At 35.8% G+C, this 11,215-nt stretch overlaps 1 non-coding gene across 1 annotated transcript; it reads left to right on the forward strand.

The window, feature by feature from the left end:
- The first annotated feature begins 10,598 nt into the window (after positions 1 to 10,598).
- TRNAD-GUC lies at positions 10,599 to 10,670 on the forward strand. The gene has a single exon. It is a non-coding gene; the product is annotated as a tRNA-Asp (tRNA).
- Positions 10,671 to 11,215: the final 545 nt, after the last annotated feature.

Consider the following 11,215-nt stretch of genomic DNA (forward strand, 5'->3'; position numbering starts at 1 on the left):
GAACCTACTTGACCCAACAAATTAATCGGAACGCTGAGACGAGAGACCTTCTGTCTACCATAAAGCGAGACAAAGCCCCTCCCAAATTTTAGGTAGCTCCTACTTATCGCTCTTTGCGGCAACCCAGATTTATTTTTGTCTCCCAAGAATCATATAATTAACATTTTCCGTTTTTTCTCTTTCTTTTATTTCTATTCTTTCTTGCCTCGTTTTTTATTTACTTTTTCATTTTCTTTTGAAATTTGAAGAAAAATATTTTTCAAATTTGAAGAACGATTTTGGAAATCCAGACTATTTTTAAAAATTTAGCAATTTTTTGAATTTATGAATAAATTTCAAATTGACAAAAAAATTATATTTGATTTCTTAAATGTAAGAAGATTTTTGGGAAACTAAGAACATTTTTTGAACATTAACTTAATTTAAAACTTGAACAAAATTTTGATATTCCAAACAGTATTTGAAAATACCGAACATTTCCATAAAATATGGAACATTTGTTTTTGAAATATCGAACATTTTTCTAAACTCCACAACATTTTTCGAAGTTATCAATGTTTTTGAAAAACAGAAAATATTTGCAATTTGGAACATTTAAAAAAGAAATCAATTTGTTTTTAAAATTTATGAACAATGTTTGAAAAACAAATTTTTTTAAATTTGGAACACTTTTTATAAGCACAAATGTTTTTAAAAATTAAAAATAATTTTCGGACATGAATTTATTTTACAAATTGAACAAAGTTTGCAAATTTCTAACACTTTTTGAAAATACCAAATATTATTCTAAAGTACTGAACATTTCCTTAAAATACCGACCATTTTTTGGAACTCCCAGTCATTTTTTGAAGTTATGCAACCTTTTGAAAAACGGCAATTATTTGAAATTTAGAAAATCTTTTAAAATGCAAAAAAGTAAATTCAAAATTGAAGAACAATTTTTTTAATCCAGAACATTTATTAAATTTATGGAAATTTTGAAAAAAACGACATTTTTTTAGATTTCAAACATTTTTTAAAAGCAAGAACATTTTTCGAAATATAAACAATTTTCAATCACGAAATTAGTTTCAAAATTTAAGAAACTTTTGATATTTCGAACAGTTTCTCAAAATACCAAACATTTTATTAAAATAACGATCATTTCTTAAAAAACCAAAAAAAATACCGAAACTTTTTTTGAAGTTATGTATATTTTTTAAGAACGCAACTATTTAAAATGTAGAACATTTTTGTATTTACCGAAAATATTTAAATCTGGCAGACAGACTTGCGGTAGGGTCCGGGGTCTTGCTCTCAACCGGGGATCGAGACGATCCGCGACTAGCTGATCAATCCTGCTGAGGTGCCCGTGGTGTGGCCGTCGCCGCAGTCTTCTCCATCGTCCTCTCCGCCATCAGCTCCGCTCCTGGCGAAAAGGAGAACGTCGATCCGCGGCAAGGGTTGCGCCGTCGCCCCCCAAGCCACCACCAGATTCAAAGCCACCCCCGTCAGACGAAAACCCTAACCCTAGCGTGAGAAGCTAATCGCCATGCGATCGCCTCCCTAATCGCTAGAGCGGTTTCCTAACGTGGTGAACCCCAAGATTGACACGAGTACTTCTCTCTATGATTTTCCTATCGATTTTCACTATTTGAATCGATTTTTTGGTTTTTCTTTGGTTTTTTGCTTTTCTTTGAGTCTTTCTCTGTTTTTCCTTTTTTCAAATTTTAAAAACATGTCCATTTCCTCACACACATAGCACATTTTTTTTGTACAATCGATGCATTTTTTCTGCACATTTACATTTTATTTAATATACAGTTCTTTCCAAATGTATTTTTACATGTCTCTTTTTTATACACATTGTACATTTTTCGTTTACATGAGAAATAGATTTATAGACCACTTTTCAAGTACAGGATTAACAGTTTTTAATATGAATATTTCTTAGTATGTGTTTGATATTTTCAAATACATGTTGACTATTTTTCTTAACGATAATTGCTTTTCAAATATGTGAACATTTTATAAGTTTCAAAAACTTATATTTGAAAATGTGGCATACATTTTATCGAATGCTATGAAACATTGATATATTGTATTAACATTTTTGAACTACAACGCATATTTTCTGAATACAAGAGCATTTTTAGTGTCACAAACATTTTTCTTAAATCACATCAACGTTTTGATTAAATTAAGCTAACAAATATTTTACACTGTTCTACATTTTTCCAATTCACTGTTTTAAATATATCAAGTAAATATAGTTTCTTTAATATATGTACTTATAATATTATATAAAATACGTACAAAAGAATAAAAACAATTGAAAAATGGGAAGGGAAATGAACTATCCCATAGGAACCTACTTGACCCAACAAATTAATCGGAACGCTGAGACGAGAGACCTTCTGTCTACCATAAAGCGAGACAAAGCCCCTCCCAAATTTTAGGTAGCTCCTACTTATCGCTCTTTGCGGCAACCCAGATTTATTTTTGTCTCCCAAGAATCATATAATTAACATTTTCCGTTTTTTCTCTTTCTTTTATTTCTATTCTTTCTTGCCTCGTTTTTTATTTACTTTTTCATTTTCTTTTGAAATTTGAAGAAAAATATTTTTCAAATTTGAAGAACGATTTTGGAAATCCAGACTATTTTTAAAAATTTAGCAATTTTTTGAATTTATGAATAAATTTCAAATTGACAAAAAAATTATATTTGATTTCTTAAATGTAAGAAGATTTTTGGGAAACTAAGAACATTTTTTGAACATTAACTTAATTTAAAACTTGAACAAAATTTTGATATTCCAAACAGTATTTGAAAATACCGAACATTTCCATAAAATATGGAACATTTGTTTTTGAAATATCAAACATTTTTCTAAACTCCACAACATTTTTCGAAGTTATCAATGTTTTTGAAAAACAGAAAATATTTGCAATTTGGAACATTTAAAAAAGAAATCAATTTGTTTTTAAAATTTATGAACAATGTTTGAAAAACAAATTTTTTTAAATTTGGAACACTTTTTATAAGCACAAATGTTTTTAAAAATTAAAAATAATTTTCGGACATGAATTTATTTTACAAATTGAACAAATTTTGCAAATTTCTAACACTTTTTGAAAATACCAAATATTATTCTAAAGTACTGAACATTTCCTTAAAATACCGACCATTTTTTGGAACTCCCAGTCATTTTTTGAAGTTATGCAACCTTTTGAAAAACGGCAATTATTTGAAATTTAGAAAATCTTTTAAAATGCAAAAAAGTAAATTCAAAATTGAAGAACAATTTTTTTAATCCAGAACATTTATTAAATTTATGGAAATTTTGAAAAAAACGACATTTTTTTAGATTTCAAACATTTTTTAAAAGCAAGAACATTTTTCGAAATATAAACAATTTTCAATCACGAAATTAGTTTCAAAATTTAAGAAACTTTTGATATTTCGAACAGTTTCTCAAAATACCAAACATTTTATTAAAATAACGGTCATTTCTTAAAAAACCAAAAAAAATACCGAAACTTTCTTTGAAGTTATGTATATTTTTTAAGAACGCAACTATTTAAAATGTAGAACATTTTTGTATTTACCGAAAATATTTAAAATCCGGAACATTTTTTGAAACAGAAACAGAAATATAATAAAATAAAATAAAAATAAAAAAGAAAATGAAAACAAAAATCGGTTCAGGAAACTTTTTAGATGTTTCCCAAAACTAGAAATAAACAGGTTCAAACCTCTGAAAGGATTTCAAAACCGGAATCAGTGAAAGGCGCTAATGCGTTAGCCCATTAAAATGTCTCACCTCACCTTCGCCGTGCGTTTGCCGGACCACTCGCTGCAGCGAGCGATAAATAGAAGATTCCCAAATTTTATACAGGTTATAAAGCAAGAGAAATAGTTGGGCTGTCAACAGACCGAACAAGCGAACATTGCGCGCTCTGCTCCAGCCCCTCTCATCGGCCAAGATCCCACTAATAACAGTTTACCGGTTTTTTCTTGTTGCTATATATTTTCTCCCTTTACTTCTGTCTTGTTATACGTCTGTTTCTTCATATTTTTTCTTTGGGAGTATACTTTTTATAAGCTACACGAGCAATAGTTTGGAAATATGAATTCGAAATATCAACAATTTTAAAAAGAGCATATAAATTTTTTGTATTCCTGAACACTTTCCTTATGGTATAAATAAATTTTCTTTTACCATACATGAGAAACTATCCCATTAAATCGCATCTGTTGATAAATATGAAATGAGTGTGAAAATTATAAATGAACTAGTTTTAATGACATATGCGTATTTTATGGTGTATGAAATTTCTTAAATATGTAAATCTATTTTGTTTCATTCTTATTGAACTAATTGTAAAATAGTAAAATTAATATTCAGTTTAAATGTATAAAAGGAAAAACATATTTTCATGGGGTGACAACCTATTTATATCTTGCCTGTGTGCATTATTCGCTACCTATGTTAGTTTTGTTCATTCCTTTTCCTTTTTATTCTTTCTAAAAAATGCATTGAAATTTTTTGAAAATAAACATTTCTAAATTTCTTTACATATTGTTCTAAATAGTTCGCACCATTCAAAACAATGTTCGACATTTCCAAATAAATGTACATGACAATGAAAAAAATGTTCACACGCTTCAAAAATTGCCCATGAAAATTTTCAAAAATATTAACACGATGTAGAATAAAATGTGCATGTAGTGTACAGAAAATGTTTCATTGTATCAGCTTGGCCATAACTACAGTACCTTCAGCGCCCGCCACTCCGCCCTCACAATAGTAACACTAGAATTATGAAAGAGGAGTTGCACTTGGCGCGCGATACATCCGTGGGGGAGCGGTTTCATGGAGGTTGGATGGGGCGCCCACTGGCGAGACCAAACAAGGGCAAAGAAGAGAGGAGAACGAAAGATCAAAAATGTTTACAGATTTAAGAAAAAATGCCAGTGCTACCAACCCGAACCTGTTGGACCAAAAAAAATGGAACTAAAGTAGTCAGAAGCGGAAAGAAGCACCGCCCACTAGAGTACTTTCCTGTTTTTCGTTTCTGATTTTTTGTTACGAAAAAATATATAATAAAAAAGGTTTACAGATTTAAAGAAAAAAGGTTCATCCATTTGAAAAAAGTTCATATCTTTAAAAAAGTATCAATATTTTTGAAAACATTTCATCAATTTGAAAAAAAAGTTCATCCGATTTAAGAAAAGTACTTTATTATGAAAAAAATCATAAAATTTTCAAAGAAATATCATGTATTTTCTAAAAAAGTTCATTGAACAGAAAAAAAAGTTCGTAATCTTAAAAAAGTTCATCCATTTTCCAAAATATGTTCATTAAATTTCAAAGAAATTCATCAATATTCAAAAGAGTTCATCAATCTTAAAAAGTATTCACTGAAATTTTTAAAAAGTTCATCGATATTCAAATAAGTTCAAAGAACTTTTTCTCAAAAAGAAAGTATCACAAGCGCCTCGATGGCCGGCTCAGTTCGAACGCAACGGGCGCCAGTTAACAACCATGCATGGTAACTGGCGCCTGTGGCGCCAAATAGGAAATGCCGCAAAATTAATCTGACAGTTGGATGACTTGGCTCAAGCAATGTTTTAGTGGGATAGCCCACTAGTTATCATGAGAGATAGTTTGGTTGGTTGGTTTGCTTGTTTCGTTTTTTTACATTTACATTTTATTTACTTTTTCATATTTCAGAATATTCAACATATACTGTAGAAATTAATTAATTAATTTGGAGAAAATTTCACATCACGTAAACATGTTCGTGCAATGTAAAAAATTGTTTGCAGAATTTGAAAATTCTTCATATCATTCAAAAAATGCCTGTGTTGGTTCAGAAGTGTTCACACAGTTCATGACATTTTGTGAAAGTGTTCATGAAAATGTCAAGAAGTATTTTCTTAAGTTTTAAAAGAAAAAATGTACCATTATAACTTTTTTCAGTAACATTTTGTGAAAGTGTTCATGAAAGTGTTCATGAAAATTACCGGGACATGTTTCAGTAACGTTTTTTCCATGAATAAAAAGCTATCAATGTATTGTATCATTGTATGTAAGTTATTGGCTGTCTGGTGCGTAAATTACCATGCTATATGCACTAGGTTATCACGGGATATTTCTAGAACTCTTCGCCTAAGGTGGAAAGTTATCAGGTTAGTTATACTTAAATTATCATCTTATTTACACAAAAGTAATCGGGGGTATATTTCAATAATTTTTTCACATCGGATGGCAAAAAAAGTGATATTTTATTTGAACTTGTCAGGAGCCAAGTAGTGGGCGAGTTGACTAGTGTGTTAAGATCTCAATATTGAAGTCTTGAGTTTAATTCTCAGCTTTAGCAAGATTTGTTTCAACATCTTTTTCTCTCAAAAATTTATGATGTCTACGACGTGTGAGTTACCAAGCTATTTACACAAAAATTAGCCGAGGGTATTTCGTCAATGTGCCTCCCTCCACCCGATCGCAAAATTTACCAAGACCGAGGTACATAAGTTATCAGGTCAGCGAGGTGTGACTTACCGTGATATTCACATAAAAGTTATCGGGGGTATATTTCATCACGTCTCTTCGCCAAAGTTACCAGCACCGGGCTGCATAAGTTATCAGGTCTCCCATGTGTGAGTTACCATGCTATTCACACCAAAGTTACCGGGAAATATTGCGTCAGCCCCCACCCCACGCCAAAGTTATCAGGACTGGGTTATATAAGTTATCAGGTATGTGATATGCGAGTTATCCTAATATTCACACAAAAGTGACCGGGGAGTATCCTCCTGGTCGCCAAAATTACCACGGTGTCATCAACTCTAGATGAGTTGATAAAATAGTCTACTTATGTGCGGAAAAGATTGGACATTGTATTAACTTTTGTGCCAACATAAAAGAGGAGACAAGTTAAATAGCCTATTTGATTTCATTTTGTCAAGAATAAGGAACATAGGTAAGCTGGTAGGCTAGTTGAGTTACCTCATGAAGGGTACAAGGATCAAATCTTGTGTGCACCATTTTTATGTGAAAAAAACAAAGGAAAAACTCGGACATACTATGGTTTTCTGCAGAAGGAAATAACAATCGATCTAAAACAAGTAGAGGGATCACGTGGGAGAAGCGAGCGATCGTCGGGCCCTGCGAATCTGTCGCTAACGTCCGGTCGACTGGACGTTAGCTTTCTTGGTTTGTAAAAATGTTTGTGACATAAAAAGTCATGAACTCAATATGTTTTGTGAATTTTAAGAAAATTGTAAATGTTCATGGATTAGAAAATGTCCATGAATTCAAAATAATAATCATGAATTTTACAAATGTATATGAAATTGGTTTTTTTTATGAAATTTAACTTTTTTTTATGAATTTGGAAAAGTCAAGGAATTCAACAAACATTGCTCTCTCTTATCTAGATTAATTGATTCTGCTAGTGCAGCGTCACTTAATTTGAATGAGAGGGGGTATTGAATTTGAAAACAAAAAAATAAGAATTAAAAAATGTTCACAAGTTTGAACAATATTCATGACTTTGAAAATTTTCATGAATTTGAAACTGCTTGCTACTTCAAACAATGTTTAGAAATTTTGCAAAATCACAAATTGAAAGTTGTTCACTTATTTGAAGATTTTCATGGAAAGAAATTTGTTTACAATTTATACAGTGTGTAGGAATTTAAAGAAACAAATAGAAAAAAGTAGAATTGGTTGAAAAAAACAATTTGGAACCTTCCTAAAACCGCTAGAAGGTTCCGAAAACCGGTCCCCCAAAGCCTTCTAAAAACCGCTCGCTCAAAGCGCAAACATGTCATCCCCCTGTGAGTGTAGAGTTATTGATCACTATGCTTCACGATAATTACAAAAGATATATAGCATTCAAGCAACTAGCCGAACCGACCATCCATAAAGGTATAAGGGGTGTTAGAATATTTTCTAGCCCCTAGGCATTGGCCTTACTGGCTTGTATTATGAGTACCGAGAGCTAGGGTTTGAGGAAGAGCAGCTGCCGTCAGAAAATACTTTTGGCCCCTCGCCTCTGGATGCCATATTGGCACTCAGAGTTGAGGGGACCTCGGATCATTCATAATTTTATGGTATTCGTAGGAGTCCAGTGGAGGTCGTGATGTCTTTTACTAATATAACTACTCTGGCCTATTTGTCGGTGCCATGGAAGCAGAGATTTGCGTCCTCGCTGATTTGATTATCTAGATTTCATGAGTTGTTAGTATATCATGTTTCTTTTGTTGGTTTAGTTTCTTGCGGAGCTGGAAACTTTTCTTCACACAACAATGAAAATCTTGTGATTCGACGTCCTGCACTCCTAGGGGATCACGATCATCCCCGGCCCAAGTACGTTCATTGCTCATGGCTTCCTTTTCTTTGGATGGACGACTTATTAGGCTTTCAGAAATCTTTATTGGAGATCAAGTTCGTGCAGATAAATGAGTGATAGTACCGTTTTGCTTCGCTCCAGTTGCAGTTTCTTCATTGAAGTCTTGGAAGTATTTCGTCTTTTCTTTTCAAGAGTATTTCGTCTCTTGCAAGGGGTAGTTTCTTGGATTTTGGATCGAAAGCATTGAACCTCTAATGTTTGTGAGTATGAATAATGTTTTGGGTGTTTTCCAAACAAAAAACCTACAAGTATTCCCAAAAGAATCAACATGTTGCATTCATATAAAGAATTCCAAATTTTGGAGAAGTCACATATAAATGTCTCACTCATATACGATAAGACAAAATTTTGGAGGTGACATATACACTTTTTTGTTCTCATGTACAAAAAGGACAAATTTTGGACAAGTGTACATCTTGTCCACAAGCGCGTTAGCAAAAGCGTGCATCTTATCCACATAATTTTTTTCTTATCCAGGCCTTAGTGTGGATAACATTTATATTGAAAATTCCAGCCAACATATGATTTATGTTTTTTCTTCTTCAGTGTGGAACAATCATGATATATTCATACTTGTTGAAATGATAAATAACTGATACTACTTTCTATCCGTAAATGTTGTTGCGAATTCATGTTTGATCTTATCATGAACCAAAACTTAGCTCCTGTAAAAAAAGGGTAATACTTAGCCATCTGGTGAATAGGAGAAGAAATTTAGTAGTGCCGTGCTTGATTGGGTGTAGGACAAGGACAGGAAACGGGCGGGCTGGCACATCAGGAGCGATTCGCGTCATGTCATCATGCACGCGACAATCGTGACCCCGAATCCCGTATGATTCATCATAATAATCCGAAAAGCAATGAATTATCACTTTCTTTCTTTTCTTTCTCTATGTCAAGATCATCGCCCCAGATGAGATCCCTGTTCATCGATCATCTCCTCGACGCAATTACAGAGGCATGCATCATGCATATTCGAAGTAAAACAGCACAGGAAACAAAAACCAGAAGGGAAAACAGAGATCGGGCTCGTTGAAAAGCTCGAGAGAAACGAGGTAGCATCGATCCTTTTCTTGAAGAACAGACACACGCAACTAAGACGCGCCAAAAACAAAAAACTAGGACGCGCAGAGTATACAAAGAGGGAGAACCGCAGGAGGTTAATTACAGGATGGAGCCGTAGCGAGCGAAGGCATGAACATGATGGTCGGATTGTGGCCGGCCGATGAGGATCAGGGGATGACGGTGGCGGAGTCGAGGCGGTCGAGGCGGCTCCAGACCTCGGCGAAGGCGGCCGGCGTGCGGCGGCCGCAGGCGACGACGAGGAGGATCCGCTGCAGCTCCCGCACGAGGTGCACGAGCCGCCGCGCCGGCGCCAGCAGCAGCGTGAAGGGCAGCAGCCAGACGCCCAGCTCCAGGATGAACATCGTCGCCAACCACCCACCTTCTCTGCCTCTCTTCTCGATCGTCTGCCTGTTCCCGGCACGATGGATCAGCTAATCCTCCGGTGGTTCCCAACTAACGCGCAATAATTCGGCGCGAATGATGGATGGATGGTTCGTTGCGCCGGGGTGGTAGGGTGGTAGCTTATAAGATAGTGGCAGAGTTAACCAAGCGTGTGTGCGTGGCCTGGCGAATGGGCCGAAGGAATATGATTGGCATGCTGCTGGGTGCTGGCCATGGCTATAGTTGGTCACACGCCAGGTCTCCACGTACGCCCAACGCCCAACGCATCGTGGATTTATATATGCAACCACCACTATCAGACTCGATCGGTTCATCCGGTAGCAGGCTAGCAGCTGTGATGCGACCCGTTGGCGATCGAGCATGGTGCGGTGGAATTAATGGCTCAAATCTGGAGGACACACATGGCCGAACGACGACCTGGAAGCGTAGCGTGTTGCGCGTGGTCGTGTGCTACTGCAGGCGTAGTGGCCCAGGCGTCGCTGCAGTACAGTAGAGGATATACTCCATGATGCAACATGGTGTGGACCGATCGGGTCTCCGATTTATGTGCCGTCCCGTAGGCTCCACCCGGATCGACCTAAGAGGAAGGGCTGGGTCGCCCGCCACCTCGCTTGGATGTGACCCACTGGCTGTCGACAACTGAACTGAACTGACAGGTTCAGCAGAGAGAGACAGATAAGATTAATTGGTCAACGTGTTGTGAAAGATTTCTAACCACAATTAGCAAGCAAGTCGTTGTAGTATAGTGGTAAGTATTCCCGCCTGTCACGCGGGTGACCCGGGTTCGATCCCCGGCAACGGCGATACGTTTTTTGTTTCTTTCCCTTCCTTACAAAAATTTATACTCTAAGATATACGCTGTGGATGGGTATCTTGTGTACATGTCACTGTCACGTATACTAGTATTACGTAGTAGCGATCGCAACCGCCCAATAATTCGGGCGACACGCATGTCGGCACGTAGTACGTACGAAGATTGATGTTGGAGTCTCCAAGAGAGACCTGCGCGATCTTATCGACTCCTCCCACACCCCATTCGCCATTGGCTGCTCCCTGCGCTGTTCTCCGTCCCGGATCTGTCGGCCTATCAACCTGTGAAAGAACAGCCCAACGACCGAGATGCTTCGGCGCCAGAGAGGGCCCGATATTGTTGGTTTCACTCTTTCTTTCTTTCTTTGAGCATAATGAATGTCTCACTCAATCATGGGGTGGTTGATGTTGATGACCTTGTAATCATTCATTCATTCATGCGACTTTTAGAAAGCTCGGCGATTTAAACGGGGAAGGATTGGACGAGCGCGCGCAGTTTTTGATAAAAAGTGAAACAATTTTGGAAATAAATCCCGTC

This window comes from Hordeum vulgare, chromosome 7H (genome assembly GCF_904849725.1).
Source record: "Hordeum vulgare subsp. vulgare chromosome 7H, MorexV3_pseudomolecules_assembly, whole genome shotgun sequence".
Classification (NCBI taxonomy): Eukaryota; Viridiplantae; Streptophyta; class Magnoliopsida; order Poales; family Poaceae; genus Hordeum; species Hordeum vulgare.